General features: G+C 36.3%; 1 protein-coding gene across 2 annotated transcripts in view; it reads right to left on the bottom strand.

The window, feature by feature from the left end:
* Positions 1–27,189, bottom strand: part of MICU2 (mitochondrial calcium uptake 2) — a 182,682-nt gene that overhangs the window by 84,701 nt on the left and 70,792 nt on the right. The gene's annotated exons all lie outside the window — the stretch shown is intronic.

The raw sequence follows: 27,189 nt of genomic DNA, 5'->3' as shown, positions 1-27,189 counted from the left end.
CAGTTTGGAACTCCTGATCTCTTCCATGATAACTGTGTATCATGTATCTCCTTGTTTTATGCCTTGACTTAAATGAGCAATCAGAGATTTGTCAAATAAGGTTATCTTTTTCCTTTGTTGCTTCTTTGCACCTTCCACCCACTTGTCTTACTTCTTCCTGCTGGAACAAAATGAATCTAATTATTCCACATGATAGTCTTTTAAATATTTAAAGACAGCCATCATGTCACCCCCACATTTTCCTTCTCCAAGTTAAAGATTTGAAATTCAGTGATTCCAACTTGTACCTGAAAAGGAATCTTTTTTTAAAAAATAATATTCCTAATAAGACCTTTAGACTCTGTAGATTTCCTGCAGAAGATCTCCAAGGACTATGAACCCATTACTTCCAGAAATATTCTTTTCACTTTTGAAAACCTCCAAATGTTGAAAGTGTTTCCTTATTTAAAGCCAAAATTGTGGCAAGAGTATGTTCTTAGTGGAGATAGTGGGAAAAGTGGTGGATCTGGAGTCGGAGGGCTTGGTTTTAAATCCTGGCTCTGCCACTTTAGTTCATCTGTGACCAAGGTCACCTAACCTCTACAGGCTCCAGTTTCTCCCACTATAAAATGAAATTGTTTGATTAGATAAGCTCCAAGGTATTATCTAGCTCTAAATTTATGATCTATGATCTAAAATCTGCCTGTGTGTAACTGCTACCCATTCTCCTAAGTTCTACAACATGGGATACCAAAGTAGGGAGCCTTAGCAATTTCCACATGAGAAATCTTTAAATATTTGAAAATACCTATCATTTTCCATAATTTTTTCCTTCATGTTAAATATCCCCAAGCTAAGGTAGCTAGGTGCTACACCAGGTGGAATGCTGGGCCTGGAGTCAGGAAGCCCTAAGTTCAAATCCAGCCTTAGACTTTTACAGGTTGTGTGACCCTTGGCAAGTCTACCTCAGTTTCCTCAACTGTAACAAGGGGATAATAACAGCATCTATATTACAGGGTCACTGTAAGGATAAAATGAGATAATATTTATAAAGTCCTTAACCCATTTACTGGCACATAACAGGTGCTTAATAAATGCTTACTCTCTTCCCTTCCTCCTCAGTTTCTTCAACTGATCCTTTATAGTATGCTCTCTAGTGTCCTAAGATTTTTAAACAAATCTTTTTTTTTTTTTTTAGGCAATTGGGGTTAAGTGACTTGTCCAGGGTCACACAGCTAGTAAGTGTCAAGTGTTTGGTCTGAGGCCAGATTTGAACTCAGGGCCAGTGCTCTATCCACTGAGCCACCTAGCTGCCCCTAAACAAATCTTTTAAAAATGCAAACAACCAATCAATTTTTTTTCTGTTTTGAAAGTTCAGATTTTCTATATACAGAATATAGTTCACAAATTGGAGGCACACCTGTAATTATTTCTTGGTTTGTCCTTCCCAGGAAACTTCTGGACATGGCCAGTGTGTGAACTCTTTTTGCTTGACTACGTATTTTTGTTACAAAGGTTTTGTTTTTCTTTCTCCATGGAGTAGAGGAAGGTAAGAGGGAGACAAAATAAATGCTTGTTAATTGAAAAAACAAAAAACAACCCTGTCTTTTCCAGTTCCCAGCAGAGTGCTCAAATAGTGTTAATAAATGCCTATTTTACTGAATTTGTCGAACTGAATTACAGACACATTTTTGAAAGTCACCTATTAAGAACATTCTTAATCAAGAAGACAAATCTACTGGTTCCTATTAGGAGATCATTTAGGGGGCTTAAGGTTAAGATGCCTGCTTGACTGGAAGCAGACTGCTCAGCTCCTACACACCTATGCTAGTAACAACGCAAAATTTGTACCAGATGGAATAATCAAGAAATCCAATGAAAATTTACATTCAAGATGGCTATCTGAATAGGAGGTAAACCATCTAGGTCCCATATACCTAAAGTTCACACCAGACTAAATAAGGATAAAGAAATCCAGTGAGAAAGTAGGGTGACTTCTTCCACTTCAGAACTGTACAAAAAAATCAGTCAGAAGTCTAAGAACAGTAGGAAATGGAGTCTTTGCCAGCCAGCAAAGCCCAACCAGCACAGAATAGCCAGCTTCCCAGCGAGACAGCGTTCTAAGGCAGAAAGAGTGGAGGGCTCCTCTAAGTAAGTACCAGGGTGGTCAGAAAGACCCAGAATGGGTATCTTGGAAGTCCCAGGGAGTAACAACAGGCAATGAACCAGTGAGGTTCAGACTAGTACATTTCAGACACCAGGTTTCTAGAATTTTGTCCTGAGATATCATAGAGGGAGCTGAAGATTTAGTGCTCTGAAACTCAACAACTGGGGGGTAGGGTGAGGATTGTATGTGTGTGTGAAAATAGGGACAGTTAACTCTGGGAGGTGGAGATCACTGAAGGAGCCCAGGAGACCTAGGCAAGATCAAGCAGGGCTGATCATCCAACTCTGACCAAAAACACATTCAGTCCCTGGAACAAAGGTCTAGTTTAGGAACTAAAGCCAAAGAGATGAATAAATCAAAGAAAACACTGATTGATATCCAATATTACTGCAAATCTAAAAATCTCTAAAAAGGAGTTAATTCCATAACAACTGCAAGCAAGATTCAAAGGGGGAAAAAAATCAATTTTCTACTAGGATTAGAAGAATATCTAGAAGAAATGAAACATAAGATAAAAAAAATGAAACAAAAGCTCTGGAGGGAAAAGTTGGAAGGAGAATAAATAGCTTAGAAGACAAAAATGGTAAATCTTACTCAAGTAATGGACTTCTTAAAAACTAGAAAAGACCAAACAAATCAGTGATTCAAGATAATTTGGAGTTGAAGATTTTCTATCTTTATTTTATATAACACGGATTTTGTTTTTTTACATTTGAATAGTTCCCTTTCTCTTAGAAGCTAAGGTATTTTGTGGAAAAATACAACAGTCTTCAAGCTGTAGTTACCATGGAGAGGGCCAGAAGGGAAAAAAAAAGCTGGCAAGTATAATTTGATGCCAAACAGCTTCAACAGTGTCTTTTCAAAATTACGCAATGTTAAATCACAGTGAATCACAGAGCTGGGGTCACTTAAGGGAAGCTCAAAGGAGAAGAAGTTACTAAATAGTGAAGATAGAGGGACATTCAATTCTCCCACTTTGATTAGTGAGTTGGGAGGAATGAATGAAAGGGCAGTCAGTGCTAGAAAGTCTTTCCAGGGAGGCTGTGTCATCTGGAGGGAGTCAAGTCTTATTGAGAGCCAGAAGATGGAAGGAGTGGGAAAAGAAAAGATTCAAAATTTAATTGGTGTAAAATTCAAAAATGATTCTATTTAGACTAAAGGTCAAGCTTTGTCTTGTAATTATTGCTACTTTTGTCACCCATTTTCCGGAGAAACCCAATTAACCTAAAAATTCAAATCTCATCAATTTAAACTATGTGGCAACTCTCATCCCCCCACAGATTAATCCTACCACCTGGAAACCTTTGTCTTTTGACTTGTCTTGGCTGTGGTTAAAGGAGTTTCGGAAGGGGAGATCCAAATGATGTAATCTCAATTCTGACTAGGTCATTGATAGCCAATTTGAAGGTGACACACCTATGTTGTTCAAAATTTTGCTCTGTCACCTTGCTAATTGTTATAAAAAATTTGAGAGACGCAAATGATGCAATTTATTGGTTATTGCTAACCTAAATAATGAATTGATTATGCTGGAAATTTTTTTCTCTCAGAATTTCTCTTGTCACAGTTGGCAACCATGAAGGGACTAGGGGAGTGAAGCTGGTCCCTGAAGCTGCCTCTAAGGGAGGATCCTAGAGCATTCTGGGGAAACTTTTCTCTGAGGTATTTCTCCACAGAGAATTGTACTAGAGACCAGACTCACTCCTCAGTCCGGATTCAGTCTTAAAGCCATTGAGATAAGGTAAGCCTCCATTTCAGTGGGGAAGGATATCCATGGGAAGTCTTTTTAAGGGAATAGGTAAACTTCCATGTTGTTGGGGAAGTAGTTAGCTAAGGTTGTGCTCCACTCTGATGGGAAAGTCCCTTTAAGAGAGTAAAGTTAATTTCCACCCTGGTGGGGAAGTCCCTTCAAGGCAATAAGGTTTTCCTCCACTCTAGGAGGAAGTCTCTATAAGGGAAAATGGGATCCAGTAGTATTTGGCACTTTTGATTACTGTGCAAATTAAAAGCTTTGAGATTGTTTTTAGAATGTTGTGGGTAGAGAGGATTCTGGGAAGATGGCAGAGTAGGTCAGAAAATTCCAAGCTCTCAAGATTTTCCCCTACCAAAGAGATAAAATAGTGCCTTAGGATAAACATAGAGTAGTTAAAAACAAATAAGAGTAGGGGAAGAATAGGAGTCCTCTCTGGACAATCAGAGAAGATCTGAAGAAAAATCCCAGGAAGAAGTTTGGTCTCTGTGAAGAGTAAGCACCTCCAGGCTAGAGACCACTGAAACAACAAGTGGCAAGCCCTGGGCTTAGCTGGGTTGGGGGCTGCCTTGGCCCCAGCCAAAGGAACTTTTGCCCCAGGGACAGTGAGAGTAGTTGGGCATCTGAGCTGGGAAGATTGAGGGAACCTCTGCTGACAAGGAATGCCAGACCCAGCTGTGCTTCAGAGCCCTAGCCGGGGGAGAGAAGGAACCAACACATGCCCAGTGAATGCAGAAGCAGTGGGGCAGGGACACCCCTGGGTGTGGGCACTTATAGGAGGGTAGAGGTCTTAGTTTCAGTTCTAGGCCAGAGAGGAGAACTGAAGGAGGAACTATGGACAGCAGCACTATCCCCCATACCCAAAGTCTAGAGATGATTAAAAAAACCCTAAACTTCTGCAAATTTTAAAAAAATGCATAGGCAAAGGAGAGAGAGTTTAACCATAGAGAGCTACTATGGGAATAAAGAAGATGAGGGTTCATCTTCAGGGGAGGATACTGAAGCAACAAAATCTTCTTCTACCCCAAAAAGTAACATTAAATGGTCACCTGCCCAAAAATAATTCACAGAAGAACTTTAAAAAGACTTTAAAAATCAAATGAGAGAGATTGAGAAAAAAACTAAAAAAAAAAACAATCCAAGAAAAACAGGAAGATTATGAAAAAAAAGTCAACCAATTAGAAAAAGAGATTCAGAATCCTAAAGAAGAAAACGACTCTTTGAAAACCAGAATTGGGTAAAGTGAAGCCAAGGAAGTTATAAGAGATCAAGAAATAATAAAACAGGGGGCGGAGCCAAGATGGCGGAGTGAAAGCAGTGACTTGCTTGAGCTCTCCCCCAAACCCCTCCAAATACTCATAAAAAATGGCTCTAAACAAATTCTGAAGCAGCAGAACCCACAAAAAGACAGAGGGAAACAAATTTCCAGCCCAAGACAACCTGGATGATTGATCAGAAAGGTGTACCCGTGCCGGGCTGGGAGTGCAGCGCAGCACAGCGTGGGCACACAGGTTGCAGCAAACCTGGAGCAGGCCTCAGAGGACTGAATCGCGGGCAGCTGTGGAGGTTTCCAGACTCCTCAATCCACTAATGCCAAAGACAACTTAGAAGGTCAGTGGAAAAAGTCTGTTTCTGTCGGTGCTGAGAAAGGAAGGTGGGGTCTCAGCTCCATTCCCCAAGAGCCTGGCCCTGGGGGGGGGGGCAGCTGCTTCCCGAGCTGCTGGCCCACAGAATGAGGGGGAATCCAGTGGCTGATCAGAGAGGGATTGCAGGGATCTCTTTGCCAGTGCTGAGGCAGGAATCTCTTGCTTTGCCTGTGTGTGGATCTGGGTCACAGTTCTGGGCAGCGGTGCTGGGGTGAGGAGGAGTGTGCTGGCACGGTGGAGCTTGTAGTGGCTGTGGAGAGAAACCCCTCCTCACAGTTACAGGACAGAAAGGAATACTTGTGGTCACAGGCCAGGAAAGAAGTAAACACGCCTTATCATACCGCCTTGGAAGAGCTGAAAATTTACAGGTCCCTACAAGTATCTCTGAAAACAGCTACACAAACCCCTGAAGCTTGGGACGGTACACTCTCCACATTGGAAGCAGACTCTTACCTTAACAAAGAGTTTAAAACTCAAGTAATTGGCTGGGATCATGAGCAAACCTCGCAAAAAGAGTCAGACTATATTATCTTACTTTGGTGAAAAAGAAGATCAAAATATACAACCAGAAGAAGACAACAAAATCAAAGCTCCTACATCCAAAGCCTCCAAGAAAAATATGAATCAGTCCCAGGCCTTGGAAGAGCTCAAAAGGGATTTTGAGAAGCAAGTAAGGGAAGTAAAGGAAAAACTGGGAAGAGAAATGAGAGTGATGCAAGAAAATCATGAAAAACAAGTCAACAGCTTGCTAAAGGAGACCCAAAAAAATACTGAAGAAAATAACACCTTAAAAAACAGCCTAACCCAAATGGCAAAAGAGGTCCAAAAAGCCAATGAAGAGGAAAAATGCCCTAAAAAGAAAAATTGGCCAAATGGAAAAGGAAGTCCAAAAGCTTACTGAAGAAAATACTTCCTTAAAAATCAGGATAGATCAATTGGAAGCTAGTGACTTTCTGAGAAATCAAGACACTGTAAAACAAATACAAAAGAATGAAAAATTAGAAAACAATGTGAAATATCTCATTGGAAAAAATCCAGGAGAGAGAATTTAAAAATTATTGGACTATCTGAAAGCCATGATCAAAAAAAGAGCCTAGACATCATCTTTCAAGAAATTATCAAGGAAAACTGCCCTGATATAGTAGAACCAGAGGGCAAAATAGAAATTGAAAGAATCCACAGATCTCCTCCTGAAAGAGATCCCCAAAGGAAAACTCCTAGGAATATAGCCAAATTCCAGAGTTCCCAGGTCAAGGAGAAAATATTACAAGCTGCCAGAAGGAAACAATTCAAGTACTGTGGAAACACAATCAGGATAACACAAGATTTAGCAGCTTCTACATTAAAGGACCACAGGGCATGGAATATAATATTCCGGAGGGCAAAGGAGATAGGATTACAACCAAGAATCACCTACCCAGCAAAACTGAGTATAATCCTTCAGGGGAAAAAAATGGTCATTCAGTGAAATAGAGGACTTTCAAGCATTCCTGATGAAAAGACCAGAGCTAAACAGAAAATCTGACTTTCAAATACAGGACTCAGTGGAACATGAAGAGGTAAACAGGAAAGAGAAATCATAAGAGACTTATTAAGATTGAACTGTTTACATTCCTGCATGGAAAGATGATATTTGTAACTCATGAACTTTGTCAGTATTAGGGTAGTTGAGGAAAAAAATGTATATGTATAGATAGATAGATAGAGATTGAAGCACAGGGTGAGTTGAAGATTAAGGGGTCATATCTGGAGAATAAAATTAAGGGATGAGGAGGATATACTGGAGAGAAGAAAGGGAGAGGTAGAATGGGGTAAATTATCTCACAAAAAAAAACAGAAAAGAAAAGTCTCTTACAGTGGAGGGGAAACGGGGAAGGTGAGAGGGAATGAGTGAATCTTATTCTCATAGGATTTGGCTTAAGGAGGAATAACATACACATTCAATTGGGTATGGAAATCTGTCTTACCCTACAGGAAAATAGGGGAGAAGGGGACAAGAGAGCAGGGGGTGATAGAGAGGAGGGCAGATTGGGAAAGAGGTAATCAGAAGCAAATACTTCTGAGGAGGGACAGGGTCAAAAGAAAGAATAGAATAAATGGGAGGGCAGGATAGGATTAAGGGAAATAGAGTTAGTTTTTCAACATGTCTACTAAGGAAGTGTTTTGCATAACTGCACATGTACAACCTATATTGAGTTGCTTGCCTTTTCAATGAGGGTGAGTGGGGAGGGAGGAAGGGAGAAAATTTGGAACTCAAAGTTTTAAAAATACATGTTTTAAAAAAAAAGTTTTCACATGCAACTGGGAAATAAGAAATACAGGAAATGCGGTACAGAAGTCTATCCTGCTCTGCAGGAAAATAGAAGGGGAAGGGGATAAGAGAAGGGAGGGGGGAGAGATAGAAGAGAAGGCAGACCAGGGGAAGGGGTATTCAGAATGCATGCCATCTTGGGTGGGGGGAGGGGTGAGAAATTTGGAACTCAAAAACTTGTGGAAGTGAATATTGAAAACTAAAAATAAATAAATTTATATTAAAAAAAGAAATAAAACAAAATATAAAGAATGAAAAATAGAAGAGAATGTGAAGCATCTCAAAAAAAACCACAACTGATCTGGAGAACAGATCAAGAAGAGAAAACATAAGAATAATTGGACTACCTGAGATCCATGATCAAAAAAAGTCTTGATACAATAATACAAGAAATAATTAAAGAAAATTGTCCTGAAGCAATAGAACAAGAGGGGAAAGCAGAAATAGAAAAAAATCCACTAGTCACCATCTCAAAGAGATCTTATGAGGAAAACCCACAGGAATATTATAGTCAAATTCCAAAACCCCCAGCCCAAGGACAAAATATTATGAGCAATAAGAAAAAAAAAACAATTTGAATATGTTGGTGACATAATTAGAATCACACAAGACCTAGCAGTGGCAACACTAAAAGACTACAGGTCTTGGAACAAAGTATAATTTGAAGTGCAAAAGAACTGGGGACTGGGGTACTAGCTGAAAATATCATACTCAGCAAAGCTAAGCATAATCCTGAATGGAAAAAAAAGGACATCTAATGAACTGTCAGACTTTAGGGCTTTGTTAAAAAACCCCCTGAACTTAATAGAAGATTTGACATACAAGAGCCAAGAGAAATATAAGGTACATAACAAAGACTAATTACAAGGGACTCAATAAAGACAGACTATTTACCTTTTGTGTATGTAAAATGTAATCCATATGTTGAAGATTATTATTATTAATTGGGTAGTTTATAAGAATGATTGGGGGTAGACCTGAGTATGATATCACTTTAAAAAGCAAAACTAAAGTTTAGGAAAAGCTAGAAAGAGTAATTATCTTATACAGATGAGGTACAAGAAGAAAAAATGACACAGAGGAATTAGATAGGGGTAGAGGGCTGTTAGTTCTGGAAACCTACTTTCATCAGGAATGGGTTCAAGAGGGAACAATACATATATATCTAGAAGAGCATAAAAGTCTTCTAAATTCAGAAAGAAATAAAATGCTAACAGAATAGGGAGCTGGGAAAGGATAAGGGAAGGATCTCTAGAGGAGAAGGTAAGGGAATAGGTTAAAGGGGGGGTATAGAAGGGTTTTTAGATTTATGGGAGTAGGACGATAACACAGGGATCCTTGGGGAAGGTAGGTTAAGTATAGGAGGGCAAAGTAGTGGGTAGAAGTAAAATAGAGGAGTTAGGAGAGATAGGAAATAAGAGACAACACACAAACAGAAACAAAGATCAGGAGTAGAATTTGTTAGGGAAAGAAATATGTCTATATATGTATTATGTAAGTATATATATGTGTGTGTGTGTGTATATATATATGTGTATATATATATGACTATATATATATCTATATCTTTATATAAGTATATCTGCACTTAATTGTAGCCTGGGGTGGGGGGAGAAAGGGGGAAAAAGAATAAAGCAAGAAGTACACAGCACAGAACAAAAGGAAACTTACAAGGAAGCAAAGAAAAGAGGTCTTTCCACAGTTCTCAACACAACATGTAGTATTTATTATATAGGCTTTCTTGAAATGGAAATTTATTGCTATATATTTTGAATCCTCTCTTACATTCTGCTGTGCACAGGACATGTTTTTTTCCTTTCTTATTTTGCATTTAAATTTCAATATTCAAGTTTATAATGTTTCTTTTTCTTTTCTTATTGTATATTTAAGTTTTAGTAATAAAAAAAGAATAGTGTGTGTTAATTTTTTATTTAAAAGTTTTCAGTGGGAGAGTAAAAAAAAAAAGCTGGCAAATGCTTCTCTGTATCTGTGTTCTCTTACCTGGGACCTTATCAGCCCAAGGGAGTTAGAGCAAAAAACCCTTTTTTTCTTGAGAAATGTTCTCTTTCTCTCTTCCTGACTCTGGCCAAGTCAGGGAGGCAGACAAAAGAAACAGACAAGAGGGACAGGGTTCTCCCCAATCTGCAGAAATTTATGGCATCATAAACTGACCAGAGACTAAAATGTAAGTTCTCTACTGTGCATTTCCAAATTATAGTTTGAATGTTTTTTATAAATGCTGAAATGTTTTAGTGAGTTTTAACTCTCTGTAGAATTTGTTTTAAGGAAAAATAAGAATAGAACTGTGAAAGTTGCAAGGAAACAACACTTAGATCTCTTCTCACTCCTTGCCTGGAAAGTGACAGATTTATTGTTTTAGTGCTGGGGGAAGGTGATTTCACTGATTAGAGAAATGGGAACTGAAGCTAAATTGATAGTATCAGTGAGATTCCAAAGTGAAGGAAAAAAAACCCATAATGGCTGTGCTACTTAAGAGCTGCCTATTAACTCTTTCCTGGTTCACAAAAAAAAAAAGAGAGAAAAGTTTGTGTAAATTAGGGAACAACAAAAAAGTAAGTTTTATTAGAAGAGTACATCTATTTAGATACTTAGGAATTCTACAAATTAAACTTAAGTATAAACCAATTTAGAAACTAATTTTTAAATTAGAAATTTTGCTATAAATTGTATTAGACTATGCAATTCAGGTATGGATATTAATTGGAGTAGATTTAAAATAACTTGTCAAGAAGAAAATGAGAGTCCTATCCATTTTTATGATAAATAATGTATAAGTGCTAGGTGGGATTTGGGATTAGATCCACCCAAACTACATGATGCAGAAATTATTAACTCTGCTTTTGTTAATCAATTCCTGCAAAAAACTAAACATAATATCTATGTTTTCTGCCCTAGGTGGCATGAGAAGGATGCAGATGAATTTAGGAGCACTGCCATATATTTATTTATATGAGAGAAAGAATAAATGAAGGGAAAAATCTGAATCAGTATTTCCACCCTGCTTCAGGGGAAGGAATGGAGTGTTATGCCCCTATAAGGTCTTCCCTATTCCATGTCACAAAACTGCAGGTTAGAGAAGGGGAAGTTGGTTTGGGAGAAATTTCAAAGCCAATTTACAATCTGAATTTTAAGAACTATCTTGTTTCTTGCCCATAGAAAGAGAAGCTTATTTAAGGAAGCAACTTGAATGTAAGTTGAATCTAATTTGGAAAAATACTTTGTTGGGGGCAGCGAGGTGGTACAGTGGATAGAGCACCGGCCCTGGATTCAGGAGGAACTGAGTTCAAATCCAGCCTCAGACACATAATACTTCCTAGCTGTGTGACTCTGGGCAAGTCACTTAACCCCAACTGCCTCCCCCCCAAAAAGAAAAAAAAATGCTTTGTGTTACTTCTGTGAATGACATAACAGAATTTAATTGTTATTTGAATAGATTAGGTGTTCCTAAGCTGTTAATTAGGGCTGGGACCCCCTTTCCTGTGCCTCAACAGAAAGGATAAGCCACTGCAAACTTTCTGCTTTGTGTTCTGTGTTACAGACCTATTAGATCTCTGGGTGCCACCACCTCTGCTACTCCTTCTGACTGCCCTAATTCAAAGAAAAATTGTGAGGTGGCACTATAAACAAATCAGAAACTGGATGAGACTATGCATTTGTAAGCTCCTTAGAAACCCAAAGTATTGCAGTATTGCAACTACTTTAGAACCCCAAGAGCAAATGTATTACAATTAAAAGATGGTGTAGAAAATTTTTTTGTGCCACATTACAAAGGAGATGAGTTTTATAGTGTGGGATATGAAAGAGAGGAAGTGGATCAGAATATGAAAGGATAACAAGAAAGCTGTTTTGAAGGGCTTTAATCAAAGCCCACTGGAGGGATACACACACACACACACACATACATTTATGTGTATGTGTATATATGTGTATATGTATGTATGTGTATATATATGTATGTGTACATATATATGTATATATGGAGGGGGAAATTTGAGCAAGTAGAGTTTGAAAGTAAAAGGGATTTAGAGTTTGGCAAAGAGAGGTTTGAAAGGTGTTTGACATCTTGAGATAAGAAGTATATCGTAGTTATTCTTTATGATATGGCAACTATAGTAACATATTTGCAACATGAAATTATTTGAAGATAGAATACTAAAATTCTGTCCTTGAAGGACCTTTAGTAAAGTATATTTTAGTTGTTATGTGAGGTGGACCCTAAAGAGGGGGATGAGAATACAATATTGCCACTTTGAATCTTTGCCAGTAGACTGAGAGTAGTGGGCCCTATAATGTTAAGTACTGGGTGTATGTGGCCCTTGGAAGATTGAGATTTTGATTTTGTAATTGTAAATCCAGATTTGATGTGGTAAAGGTTTGTCCTGAAACTTAATTATAATGTGGCTTGACACTGAGGCAAAATATTGAAGAGCATGGATTGAGGAAAATATGAATTAAAAATCTGGACTCTATAAATATGTTGGCCATGTGATTTTAGACAAGTAACCTCATCTATGTTTACTTCAGTTTACTAATCTGTAAAGGGGTTGTTACAAGAATCACATGATTGTGAAGTGCTTGGCAGAAGACCTGGCATATGGTAAGCACTATATAAATATTTATTACTTTTATTTCTTTAACTGAATGCAATTGTTTCCAAACTAGATGACTATTGTTGCTTTTTTTTTCTTTTTAGCTAGGCAGTGGGGTTAAGTGACTTGCCCAGGGTCACATGGCTAGTAAGTGTTATGTGTCTCAGGCTGGATTTGAACTCAGGTCCTCCTGAATCCAGGGCCGGTGCTCTATCCACTGTGCCATCTAGCTGCCCCATTTGTACTGGGTGTTCAGATGTGATAAGATGAATGATTTTCAATGTAAGATAATTTGGAAATGCATTTGACTGATGTCATCTAATTAGTAATAAGTTTCATTTCATGTTTTAAATTCATGATATTGTGAATGTTATTGTGTTTCTAACTTTTCTTGTACTGTGATTTTTGAGAACTCATTGTATGAGAAATATTGTTAAGGAGTTAGTACAATTGCATCATTAGAAAATTTAACTTTTTTAATCTGGATATTGTAAAATTATTAAGTTTGTTAATGTTACGATGTTAAAACCTACGAAGTATTTAATTGGGTATATTTTAAAAGGGAAGGATGATAATTACTTACTTTGTGGAAAGGGAAAAAGAGAGACAGAGAGATCTTGTAAAATCTCCTTATTTGTAAACTTGCCAGGTTTTTTGGGACCCATCTGCTTGGGCAAGATCATAAAATGTTATCAGCCCTGTGAAAGAATTTGTGAATTGGTTTACTGAGAAAATGGGATTCCCTCTTCTATTACAAATACTCCTTGACAAAAGGCGGGGCTGGGGTGGGATTTACAAATTTGTTTATAGTAGAGCAATGATTTGTGTGATGATTTGTGATAGTGAAAATTATGAAGTTATAGCTAGAATAGTATATATTGAAGTTACATCTTTTTTTTTTGTTTTTGTTTTTGAAGTTACATCTTGAGCCACCTTAGTCTCAAAAGACTCCAGTCTTAAATATTTTTGCCTTAAGGGGTTAATTAATACACACTACCTTAAGCAATGGATATCTATTAGTCTGGAAATTTACAGTTAGTAGTGTTTTTCTAAAATTTTTTATCATATATTCACTATGTGAAATTCCAGAATGTAATTATTTTCTTCATTTCTAATGACTGATTTTTATATCAGGATGAGTTTAAACTTGACAAGAAAAAAAAAAGAAAAGGATGTTGGGTGATACTTTTTGGAAGACCAGGTAAACTTTTATTGCTAAATAACTTATTGGAACAACATGAGAGTAATAATAACTGTATCCAGCTCTAAACTATGATTAGTAAAACTTTGCAGCTTCAAGTGCAATCTTGTGGGACTGTAATCTGATAATGTCCTGAGTTTTGAATTCAGGTATAGGGAAATGTCACTAGCTGCTCAAGGGAGTCCAGCCTGAGAACTACTACAGGTGGCTGTCTTTGCCTTGTGAATAATGTGGAACTTTGATATATGATTGGCTGTTCAACTCTTACTTGAAAATCAAAGAGAACTAAGATGCTTTTTCTATTCTGTGCCCTTAGGCTTAGGCCTGGTGGATCACACCATTATAACCATGTCCTTGCTTCTTCCTTGTAGAGCAAATCTCTCTAACCAGGGAAAATTAAGCTTTAATTTTTAAAAATATAATGAATTTTGTTTTTGCAGTACTCTACTATCTCTGAGTTACTACAACAGGATATAAGGATGAAAGAGCTTATTATTTTTTATCTGAATTGGTTGGCAATTTCACATTCTAAGTAAATGAGTAAAGCTTGCTAACAATTATATATTCCTATATAAGATAAAGCCTTTCAAATATCTCAGAATGATGTGGGAATAAACAGACAAACATGAAGAACTTTGTGGGACACAGACATAAATCTATTAATTAGTATGGTTAAAAATCTGTAAACAGCTCATTTGAGATATACACTGCCCTCTGTATATAATCTGGGATTAAGTACTTAGTATATTTATACATCCCATCCCAAGTCTTTTGCTGTCAGTTACAACTGAAATTAAACAAGTATCTTTTATGAAAATCCATTTGTATAGCTAATGAATTTAGGAATAAAAGTCATTTACTTACAAAGAGTGCTGATGGCTATGTATTCATGTTTAGGTTTAGGTCCCTAACTTATTTCATCCTCCTAAAAGGGGGGAGAGGATTAGCTAAAGTGGAAAATTCTGAGAAAGCAACAAAAGCAATATCAGACAATTATGTATGTCAAATGTAAATGATTCTAATGGGAAATACATGCCTTGAGCATGTTCTAATAATAAGTTCTAAAAAATGGATTCAGGACTTTAAAAACTGGGTTCTGGACTTTATATATAAAACTATATTATTTACCTTCTGCACAAGCCAGGAATTTTCTGCTCCCCTGCTCCCACCCCTTTTTAAATGCTTAATTTAAAAAGTTTCAGAGTTTTGCTTTCTGTGGTGCTTTAAAATGTTTGGTTTTTTATTTCTCTGCTCAGATAAATTTATTTCCTAAATATATCAACATAATAATTCGCTAACTTACATCACAGGACAGTTATAAGTGGTAAAACTGAAGTTTTTCCCTTAAGTTGTAAATAAAGAATGAAATAAATGAATGTGCGTCTTAAAAAGTTAAATGATAATAGATAGAATCAATGTCAATTTAGAAAAGTACCCTTAATCTTAACTTACATGTCTACTTTGGGAAATATTAAGTCTTTTACCAGAAAGGCTCATCTTACAAGTAGTATCTTCCCAGATTCTTTTTAAGATTCTTCCTTCAGCCTATTGTTGGCAGTGTCTCTATCAGGTAAAGGGTTTAGATCAAAGGTTCCCAAACTTATTTGGCTTACCACTCCCTTTTCAAGAAAAATTGCTCAGGGCACACTCACCCCTCACCCACATAAAGCTACCTTTTTTTTTAACCCTTTAATGGTTTTTTCTTTGAAATTTATGTCATTTCAAAAAATATACAATTTTTTTAAAATGACAAATCTCAAATTTAATAATTTATTGTAAATTTGTGGGTTTTTTCTTGCATTGAAAATTTGATGATGTAATATTGTATCACGTAACTGTATAGTATCGTTTAGTAAGCAAGTCATTACACGCACATATTCCTGCCAATGCACGCATTCTGGACTTCCTGACAATGTACAACTTGCTTGCCTGCCAACACTTGCTTGTTAAGACCTGCTGGCAAACTTGACCACTGACTGGTTATAACTAGCATTTTGTATGTTTATTTGGAAAATAATGTAATCACTATGACTTTAACTCTATTACACAACAGATGAAACACGTACAAATGGTTTTTCAAAATTTTCTCATCTTTTCTTCCTTCCTTATGCTTCCACCACCCCTTTATTTTTATTTGATGCCCCCCAATTGCATCTGAGGCTAGTACCACCCCCCTGGATCATTCCAGCACTCCCCAAAGGGTGGTATTTTCCACTCTGGGAACCTATGGTTTAGATAAAGATATAAACAGCAAAGGGTATGTAAAAACAAATTCTCTGAAGTTTAAAGTGAACTATGGGTGCTTAATTTGATGTTCTTATAGTTCTATTGTTAATAGGACTAAAACCATAATGTTTAGCTGGTTTTTACTACATGTACTGCTTATTGGAAAAGCAAAATTTAAAAGGTTGTACTAAATTGTATTTAGTCTTGTAACTGGCAGATTTTAGCAGAATTATCTAAGAATCTCCACAAGTAATCTGAACCAGAGAAGCAGATCTAGGAGAAGCCTTTCCCTTCAGAGGTGCTTTGAAAACAGGCCCATTGCAGAATGCTCAAGAGATGTTTTCAGAAACCAGACAACTGCATGAGATAACTGAACTCTAAGATATGATGTGCTGATGAAATGGAGATTGGGAATGGGTTACTAGGAAGGAGACAATGTTCTCCCTTCCCTTTCCTTCCTTTCCTAGTTGCTACTGAATCTATAAGGCCTGCTTACTGAAGGTGACTGCCTCAAATGGAGTTTGTCAATGAGTCCGTCACAGGCAGTCTCAAAGACTAAGGAGTGAAACTGTTGTAAGATTAAGCCCTATGGTATTGGGGCCATCCTCTCTCAAATTAGTCCCATTTAAGTAGGCTATCTGGATAAAATTTCTTTAGTCCCTATTCCCACATATTAGAACAAGCAGAAATACTAGCCCTTTTTTCACAGGATTTTTGCTTCTATAACCACTGCTTCAGCTTTATAGGGTAACATATATGATTTTTATTATACCTTGATTTGTGACTTTAAACAGACTAAGATTCATGGAAGGAGTGACTTCCCAAGAATTAAAGGGTAGAAGTGTAAAATTGAAAATTGATTCTGTTTTCCTAAGACTTAAGTAAGCTAGATTTAATATTCTCCTTCATTATTCCTTCCCCTTGTAAAATTTACCCCCCACCCACATCCTGGATAAAATTGCCTAAAAGTCAAGCTTTTGTTTTGTAATTACCTCCATCTTTATAACCCTACCCATCACCTACTTTCCAGAGAAACCTGATTAACCTAAAAGGGCAAATCTCATCAATTTATATTGAGCATGCTTGAAACTTTGTCTCTTAGAATTTCTCTCATGACATTATAAAGCAAGTTTGTTATCCTATGGAGTATGTATTCCAGAGAGTTCAGCAGAAAACATGGGTAGCTTTAGAATGGGAGGGAAGAGGTTAAGTTAAGGGGAATAGAAATAAAGGATCTGGCAGTGGGAGAAAGAGAATGATGACAACCATGGATTCAGAATCACTGGCTTAGGGGAAGGCTATGATTAGGTAGGATTTTGTTAATCACTGAGGAATGAGTTCAGATTGGTTAGCAACATCCCTAAAGTTTTAGCTATGGTAGGGGGAGGGGGGAGAAAGAGTTACTTTCAGGACCTAAGGCAGCTCAAGTGAGGGACCACTTATATTGTATTGCTCCCTTTCCCTCCAAAACAGGAGACCAGACATTTCTCCTCTTTCCCAAAGGCATGAGGCCGGGCAGAAGACTTGGGGAAAGAAAAGGGGGGAAAGGGCTTTTCCCCCTTACTCCAAGAGAAAGAGACTGGTATGCAATAGAATTGTTTCTCTTCTTCCTGCAGAAGGAAGAAGACTGGTGCATGATGTCACTGTGTATACTGTTTTCCTGGTTCTGCTTACTTTACTCTACATCAGTTCATACTAGTCTTCCCACATGTTTCTAAATTCTTTACATTCATCGTTTCTTATAGGGACAATAATATTCCATTACGTTCATGTGCTACAATCTGTTTATTTATTAATTGATGAATCCCTGGTTTGTTTCAAGGTTTTTTTTTCGCTATTGAAAAAAGTAAAATCCTTTTATTTTGTCCATTGTGGCTTCCTTAGGGTACATGTTTAGAGGTGGGAACTCTGAGTCAAAAAGTATAAACATTTTTAGTTATATTTTCTGTATAATTCCAAATTGTTTTTCAAAATGGTTGGACTGATCCATGGCTCCAACAACAGTGAATTAGTGTGCCTTTCTTTCCACATCCAGTCCCATCTTTCGGTGTTAAATGACATGGAACAATCCTTCTTATGCTTGTTGATAGTTTACAATTCTTCTTTGTAGAGCTATTTGTTCATATGCTTTGACTACCCATCTAATGGAGAACAGTTCTTAGATTTATATATAGTTGTGTTAATCCCCCATACAACTTGGCCAACAAACCTTTAAAGAAGGTTTTAGAAGTAGCTCTCCATTCTATCCTTCATTCATCCCTGCAAAGGTATGAATCCTAGAATTTTTATGGTTACAGAGGGTACTAGTGAGGTAGGAGTACCAAGGCCAATCTCTTTCAGGGTGAAGTTTATGGGGGCCTGATGAAGAAGTACAAAGGAGTGCAGTTAGGTGGGAAATGAAGTCCTTCCTCACACTACACATTAGTTTACTTTCTTAGGTTTATCAAACACTGCTACTTAGTTTAATTGCTTCTGATTGTTATTTATCTAGTCTATCTCACAGACCTGCTGTTCTATTTTAAACTAGTTAATGATTATTATTTTATAATAGAGCTTCACATGTTTGTTCCATACACTCTATAAGCATTTTACATGTACCTATTTATATTTATGTTGTCTCCACCTTTAGAACGTAAACTCCTTCAAAATCTCAGCTATTTTTTTTTTAACATGCCCAGTGCTTAGCACAGTGCCTGGCACATAGTAAAGCTTAATAAATACTTGTTAATTGATCGGTATAGTCTGCAGTATGAAAGTGCTTTTGTCCTTTTATTCTTACTTTCTTATTTCGTTTGGCATTCTACATGTTTTCTTTCCATACGTGAAATTAGTTCTTAATTTGTCTAGTTCCATAAAATAAACTTTTGGTAGTTAAACTGATCTTACATTAAATCTATAAATAAATTTGGGTAGTATGATAATTTTTATTATATTGGTACAGCCTGACCATGAGCAATGATTATCTTTTTAATTATATAATCATATGTTTTATATTTGTACTATGATTATGTTGATTTTTCCTAATGTTTAACTATTCTTACATTCCTGGTAAAAAAATGAGATGATCACAGTGAACTATTTTTTTGCAATGTTGATGTAGTTTTTTAAAACTATGATTTTGTTTTAAAAATTTGCATCAATATTCCTTAGTAATGGTAGTCTGAAGTTCTCTTTTTCTGCATTATATCTCCATAATATAAGGAATTTAGTATAGGGAAAAAACCGTTGCATAGAAGGAATTTACTATGAATCATTCCTTCTGAGATATTGAGAATAATTGGTGAAATAAAGGTTTTGATTGCTTTTGAAATGTTTGATAGAACTTATTTGTAAATCTATCTAGATTGATTTTTTCCCCCCTCCCTTTAATAGTTCCTTTATGGCTTATTCAATTTCCCCTTTAGAATCTGGTTTGTTTAGGATCTCTACTTTTTTTTTTGTTAATTTGGGCATTATATATTTCTGAAGTTAATCATCCATTTCCTTTGGGTCTTCTAGTTTGGTAATATATAATTGTGTAAAATTCTGATAATTCTTTTTTTTTTTAAACCATTCTTTCTGTTGTGACTTTAGGTTGGTCATTCTTAGTTCTGGTAATCTGATTTTCTTGTCTCTTTTGTGATCAGGTTTTCTGAAGGGTTATTGATTTTATTATTCTTTTAACAGAATGAATTTACAGTTTTATTTATCAGTGCCATAGACATTTTGTTATCTATTTTACCTATTTCTCTTCTAGTTTTCAAAATTTCTTATTTTGTGTTTATTTTGGGTTTATTAACTTGCCAATTCTCTCTTTTTTAAAATTACACTTAGTTCATTAATCACCCTCCTTTCTTCTGTTTTGTTAGTCCCTATTTTAAGAGATTAAATTTATTTTTCGGGGCAGCTACATGGTGTAGTGGATAGAACTCAGGCCTTGGAGGCAGGAGGACCTGAGTTCAAATCTGGCCTCAGATACTTAACACTTACTAGCTGTGTGACCCTGGGCAAGTCATTTAACCCTGACTGCCTCACCAAAAAGCAAAAAAAAAAAAATAAATTTATTTCTCTGAGAATAGCTTTAGCTTTATCCGAAGAATTCTGTTATGTTCTATTATAGTTATCTTTTTTTCTTATATTGCTTTTAATTGTTCCTGTGATTTGCTCTTTGACTCACTATTTGCTCACTGATTCACTATGAAATCAAGATTTATGATACACAGTTTGCCACTTTGCCTGACACTATGTGTACCACAATATTTCTCCTTCCATTATCTTTCTTCTCTTTCCCTGTGAAGAATAATTAAATCAGTATTAGAATTATTACGCTAAAAGATATTATAAACTACTACTCTGTGGATCCACAATCCCTCTAACTGCCTAGACCGAAACTCCCCTTCCTAGCTATCACTCCCTTATATTTGGTTTATCTTTCTATTAGAATGCAAGCTCCTTCATGGCTCCAAATGTATCACTTATTTCTCTTAGCTATAGAATAATCCTGAGTTGTTTCCCTCATAACTAAAAGCTTTTTTCTTATTCACTTAAAGATGCCTTGTTTGGCTTGGTATTGTGGTACACATCAATAGTCTCTGCTTTTGGGGATGCTGAGGCTGGGAGGTCACTTGAGTTTAGGAGTTATGAGCTACACCAGGGTAATGCTGATTTGGGGCTCACACTAAGCCTGGTACCAAGATTGTGAGACCTCTCTCCCCCAGTGAAATGCAGGGGCTGCTTAAGAAGGGGTGAAACAGCCCTGGTCAGAAAAATGGAGCAGGTTAATGCTTCTGCATCAATCAGTATTGAGATCAGGCCATAAATAGCTATCATACTTTTAGTTGGTGCAGGATAGGGAGATCCATTCTCAAAAAACCAAAAAACCAAAAACGTTTTGTTTGGCATTGAAATTTAACTACTACATGCCATAAAGTTTTAGTTGTAGACTTCTTCTATTGTGACAATTTCTGTATTCTATAAAATAGTATTTTGTGGTCTTTCTCCAGCTTTTATAAGTTGAATAATTGGTTTACTTCTGTTATTTTTTTTAATTTTAGTTTCTGTTGTAGGAATGTCTAAAATGTTTCTCTTCTGTTAAAAAGGAAGACTGTAATTATAATTTTAATGGATGGTTTGACTCAGCTTGTTCCATCTCCTCTTTGGTACTTGGAGCCCTTCAAAACTTGGCCACAACCTACTTCCCCAGTCATACTTAACGCTCCATTTCTTGTCTCTGTCTTTGTATTTCTTGTTTCTTTTGCATGGAATGAAATCTCTCCTTATCTCTGCCTCTTAGAAGCTCTTGTTTTCTTCAAGAATCAGCTCAAGCACCACGTTTACAAGAAGTCTTTCTTAATTTCCTAGATCTTAGTGCCTTTCCTCCCAAAATAAAATTTTATTTTGCATATATTCTGTATATACTTATTTATATGCATGTTATCTCCCTTGATAAAATGTAAACTCCTACTATTTTTGTCAGTGTATTGAAAGCCTAGCACAACACCTGGTACATTAAGCTAGTTAATAATATTAATTGTAGACAAAAGTGTTGGAATGATTTTCTTGCATCATTTGCTGCCATATGACATTCAGCTTTTAAAATTTATCTATTTCTAGCATTCTTAATTTTACAGGTACCTTGGTGGCACAGTGGATAGAGTGCTGGACCTATAGTCAGGAAGACTCATTTTACTAGCTGTGTGACCCTGGGCTGGTGCTCTATCCACTGTGCTGCCTAGCTGCCCCCCCCCATCCCCGGCAATTCTTTTAACCCTGTTTACCTCAGTTCTTCATTTGTAAAATTGAGCTGGAGAAGGAAATGGCAAACCACTCCAATATCTCTGCCAATAAAATCCCAAATGAGGTCATGAAGAGTCAGACATGACAGAAAAATGACTGAACAACTAAGTTATTTCAATGCATTCTGTTTTCAGTCACTTTGTCTTACATAGAATTAGTATGTTCTTTCAAAGTTGTTGCCTTTTGCTTCTCTTATGCAAAATTTTCATGTACTTCTGTATTTTTATGTTCCAACTTGGTCATTCTCTTCTTCAGAGCATCTATACTTTTTTTTTATTTTGATCTAGGCAGTGGGGTTAAGTGACTTGCCCAAGGTCACACACTTAGTAAGTGTTAAGTGTCTAAGGCTGAATTTGAACTCAGATCCTCCTGACTTCAGGTACTGTCACCTAGCTGCCCCTAGAGCATCTATACTTTGGAGTAATTTTCTATTATGTATTCTAAGCTACCTACTCTATTGTTTGTTTTAATTATTTCTGCTTTCAGAGCTCTAATTTCCAACCTAATTTCTGTACTAATAACACCTTTTAAAAGTTCTTATTTCTCTCTCTCTCTTTTTTAAACCATTTTCGACTATATAGCTGATATTCTATAACAACTACATATAGTTGTACCATGAACTCTGGGGAATCCAGAATCCTTTTTCATTAGGTTTCTGGGTTCATTTTCAAGTATAATATATATTCAACATGTGATGGCCTTCTTTTGATGTTTACTTATTTTTCTTTTTGAATCTTACTTTAGGTTTATCTGCTTAGGAGCTAAGACTAGGCTTACACCCAAATTTTCTTTTGTACTTTTTGCACTTCATCCTTAAAAAAATATTCCCATCAGGTCATCTCTATTTTCCTAACTCACTGTTTGGCCCCTCCCCTTTCACTGCTATTACATGTACCATTTTTCCTGCACAGACCTCTGAGGTTGAGGGATTCTCCCAAGTCGAAGAGTGTTGGGGGACTGGCTGGTTCTTTGCTCAGAGTAAACTTCGTAGAGATCGACCCTAGTTAGATTCCTAGTTCTCTTCCCCTTGGGTGTGAAAGTGTTTTCTAGCTGGTTCCGTACTTCTATGTCTTTTGCCACCCGCACCCCATGATTATTCTACTTTTTTATTTTAAGGGTAGGCAGAATCAGTAGTTTCTACCTTTCTGTGTGGTTGCAGTGGTGGTAGGAGTAAAGACTGAGTCACTGCTATCCGGAGGAGCACGGATCCCCAACCCACAGCTGGATCTGGGGCACAAATGAAGGGTATGGGCCAAGAGTAGGGCTTTTAAGTTTTCTGATGTTGTTTCACAAGGCTTTTACATTGTGTTTTTGTCTTCTCCTCTTGTACATTCAACTTTAATCACTGTAGAAATGGCATGTTTGAAAAAATTATTTTGAGGTTATTAGGTTGGAAAGGTACGCAGAAAGCATCTGCCATCACACTGACATCCTTTCTCTCTCTGAAGAAAGATGGGATGTAAAAAAGCTAAGGACTAATGCAAGATCATACAGGTAAGTAGCAGAGTCAGCAATAGAACTCATAATTTCTAAGTGTTAGTCCAGCAGGGACATGGGAAGATTTATTTTTAAGATGGGGAGATCCTAAGTATGTTTATAGGCAGAAAAAAGGAGCCAGTGAAGATAAATGATGCAGGAGTGAGATAGCATAATTTATAGAACAAGGCTCCAGAGGGTATGAGAGAAAATGAGGAAAAAAGGCACAAATGGAAGAGTTAGCCTTGCTAAGGGGAAGAGATATTTTCTTTTCCTCAGACACAAGGGAAGCATATTGAAAAAAGATGTGGAAAATTTTGAGGTGGAGAAAGAGAAAGGAGCTGGGACAAGGATGGCCTGAAACTCAGCAAAGGATGAGGCAAGATCATTTGCTGAGAGGTGTGGTCAACTTGTCAGCTGAGACATAACTATAACCTTCACTACATTAGTGTAATAATAATAGAGTAATACCCCCACTCAACTGGCACTGAGGCAGCAAATCTCTTTATAAAACATCAAGTTGAAAGAGCCTGAAAGGACCCACATAGCTTACTCTTCAGCTACTTCTCTAAAGCATAAGGTTCAAAAGTCTCTTTAAAAGACTTAACATATGTTAATTACAGTAATTAAGGACCATAACACTGGAGTGGGGAAGCTAAGGACAAGTATAATAAAATATTTTTTTGAGAGTTATAGATGAAGTTGGAAAGAAGCTTTTGACTTCTGAAGCTTTCTGATGTCTACTTCTGGGCTTTTAAACTACAGACGGCAGCTTTTGTCTTGTGGAAAAAATTAATTTGGCTTCTATTCAATCAGTAATCAAGCATTTATTAAGTGCTTATTATGTGCCAGACAGTGTACTAAGTTCTTGGGTGCATTGTAGTTAAGTGCTGGGCTTATTTTATTTGAGAAAAGGGATCAAGAGGCAATAAGAGCTAATGGATTAACAATTACTTTTTAATTGCCTGTAGTTTTTCAGAGCCACCTCTAACTTTTCATATTTTGAGTAAACTATATTCCAAAAATTGAGAGTTAATCAATATACTGTGATAGAGTATTGAATGTTCTTAAATCATAGTTTTCCCTGCCTAGAAATCTGATATGCTTACAGTGACTTTTGGTTACTGTATTCCTACTACTGCTTGGTATTCTTGGTCCAAATAGCTACCTGATGATATCTGCTTTAATGCTGACCATGGTCCACATATAATAATGGCTAATCTTTATATAGCATTTTAATGTTTACAAAGTACTTTCCTCATTATAGCCAGGTGAGATAACATGGTAACTGCTAAAGAATCTATCTTTTACACTAGCATCATCTGAATCTTCCCAGAACAGAATTTTTATTATACCATTTCCCTGCTCAAAACCTTCAATGGTTCCTCATTATATACTGGAACTATTCAAAGACCTCCAAATTGGGCCACAATGGACTCTTAACAATCTTACCTTTTAATAGTTTCCAACATAAATAGATAAACCTTTGGTTAATTTGATTTAAAAAAAAAAGAAAAATGAAAACCAAATTACCAGCATAAATAATGAAAAGGGTGAATACACCACCAATGAAGAGAAAATCAAAACAATAATTAGAAGTTATTTTGCCCAACTGCATGTCAATAAATTTGACAATTTTAGTGAAATGGATGAATATTTACAAAAATATAAATTGCCCAGATTAATGGAAGAAGAAATAAAATACTTAAATAACCCCTTTTCAGAAAAAGAAATTGAACAAGCCATCAATGAACTCCCTCAGAAAAAATCTCCAGGGCCAGATGGATTTACAAGTGAATTCTATCAAACATTTAAAGAGCAACTATGTGCTCTTTTTTTCCCTTCTGTTTTGTTTTGTTCCTTCTCTCTCGTGGTTCCTCCTATTGGTTCTAATTCTTCTTTACAACATGACTAATGTGAAAATATGTTTAATAGGAATGCATATGTAGATCCTGTATCAGATTGCGCGCTATCTTGGGGAGGGGGAGAAAATCTAAAACTCAAAAGCTTATGGAAGTGAATATTGAAAACTGAAAATAAATTAATACTAAAAAATAAAAAAGAACTATGGAATCCGAGCGCAGATGGAAGCATACTATTTGTTCTCCTTTTCTTTTGTTGTTTTGATTCTTCTTTCTCATGGTTCCTCCCATTGATTCTAATTCTTTACATCATGAGTAATGTGAAAATATGTTTAATGTAAATGCATAGGTAGAACATATATCAGATTGCATGTCATCTTGGGGAGGGGGGAGGAGAGGAAGGGGAAGAAAATTTGAAACTTAAAATCTTATGGAAGTGAATGTTGAAAATTAAAAATTAATAAATAAATGTTTAATTAAAAAACAGTTTCTAACACAAATTCTCTGCTTCAGCTATGTAGTATGAGAAAAGCCCAATTTGCAGAACTAATCTGAATTAACTAAGAGTCAAACTTAGTGGTCCAAAGGATGTCAAAAAAATGTATTAGAGAAAAAAAAAGATGGCTTAATCATATAGCAAAAATGAGGGACAATGGATAGAAAGAAAGCTCACATGTTATATTAGTATTAACACAAAGTCAAGATCTAGAAGAAGGCCCTCAGTGTGTTGGATGGAACCCTGTGGAGGATTTATGGAAGAATAAGAACAAGAATCATTGAAGGATGACAAATATAGTATCCCTTATCTCTGTATCGCTAGAGACAGTATCCCCATCAGTGAGAGTACTGATCCACTATAATTTTAGAAGTTCAAGTATTTTGTTTTTTATTTTTTTGTTTTTCTTTTCTTTTTTTTAGACAATTAAAGTTGAGTGACTTGTCCAGGGTCACACAGCTAGTAAGTGTCAAGTGTTTGGTCTGAGGTCAGATTTGAATGCAGGTCTTCCTGACTTCAGGGCTCACGCTGTATCCACTCTACCACCTAGCTGCCCCTGAAGTTCAAATATTTCCTAAAGTGCTGCTGTAACACAGTGGAGATCTATCTACATCAGTGTATGCAGCCAAACTTGCAGCTTAAATAAAAATGTTTAGAAAGCCTATGAACTGGTACTTAATTTGCATATTCTGTTGATTACATGTGGTTTGGATAATACAAACTATGCCTTTCTCCCAAACTAAATAATCAGGAGTTGGTTATATATACCTGTAGAAAAAAACTCACGTATTGAAGTATTTAAAATTTTGAGGTCTCATATTTTCCAGGAAGTTCAAGTTACCTATCTCATTACCTATTAGATTGTGACTATTTTACTCCATTTTGAATAAAAAAGTTGCAACAGTACAGTTCTCCTTATGGACTTTTTTTTTCTAGTAAATGATGTTAAAATATAACTATTGTGAGTTAAGCATTTTAAAACTTATCTATATATTTTTTTCTCCATACTATCAAGTAACACATTGTTTCACTCTTCCTATTTCATCCAGTCAATTAAGGTTGTTGTCCAATCATTTCAATGCTGTCGTAATACTAGAAACTCCCTTGCAGGTTGCATGTTTAACACCTCTGTATAGGATAATTTACATAGAAAATTAATCTAATTACAAAGCCACAATGAAAAAAAAAACATGAAAAATAGCACAAAGAATAATGGCAGAATCATAAAGCTGCAACTTTTGCCTTGGAAAAAGTAGAGGTGGCAATAATAATTCTCTGAGCTAAAAGAATTTCTGGGTAACAGGTTTTAAGAAGGAAACTGTACCACCAGATGAGGAGGGGCTTAGAGACCATGCAAAGATGGACATTTGAAAGAACTGGCAATATTTAGTCTGGAGTACAAGACTTATAGAGAACCTGATATCTACCTTCAAATATCTGAAATATTATTATGAATGAGGGATTAGATTTGTCCTGCATGCCCACAGAAGAAAGGACTTGGAGCAGCTGATAGAAGTCACAGGCTCAACATAAGGAAAAATCAGTTAGAGCTAGCCAAAAAGTGAAATAAGCTGCCTTGAGAGGTAGTGGCTCCCTCCATAATGGAAGTCTTGAAACATAGGCTGGATGACCACTTATCGTATATGTTGTGGAGCAGATCTTATTCAAGGACAGGCTGTACTTTATTGCC

Source organism: Phascolarctos cinereus, unplaced genomic scaffold (assembly GCF_003287225.1).
Source record: "Phascolarctos cinereus isolate Bilbo 61053 unplaced genomic scaffold, phaCin_HiC Scaffold_726;HRSCAF=1367, whole genome shotgun sequence".
Classification (NCBI taxonomy): Eukaryota; Metazoa; Chordata; class Mammalia; order Diprotodontia; family Phascolarctidae; genus Phascolarctos; species Phascolarctos cinereus.
Note: the sequence above shows the minus strand (reverse complement) of the source record. Positions and strands in the feature narration are given on the sequence as shown.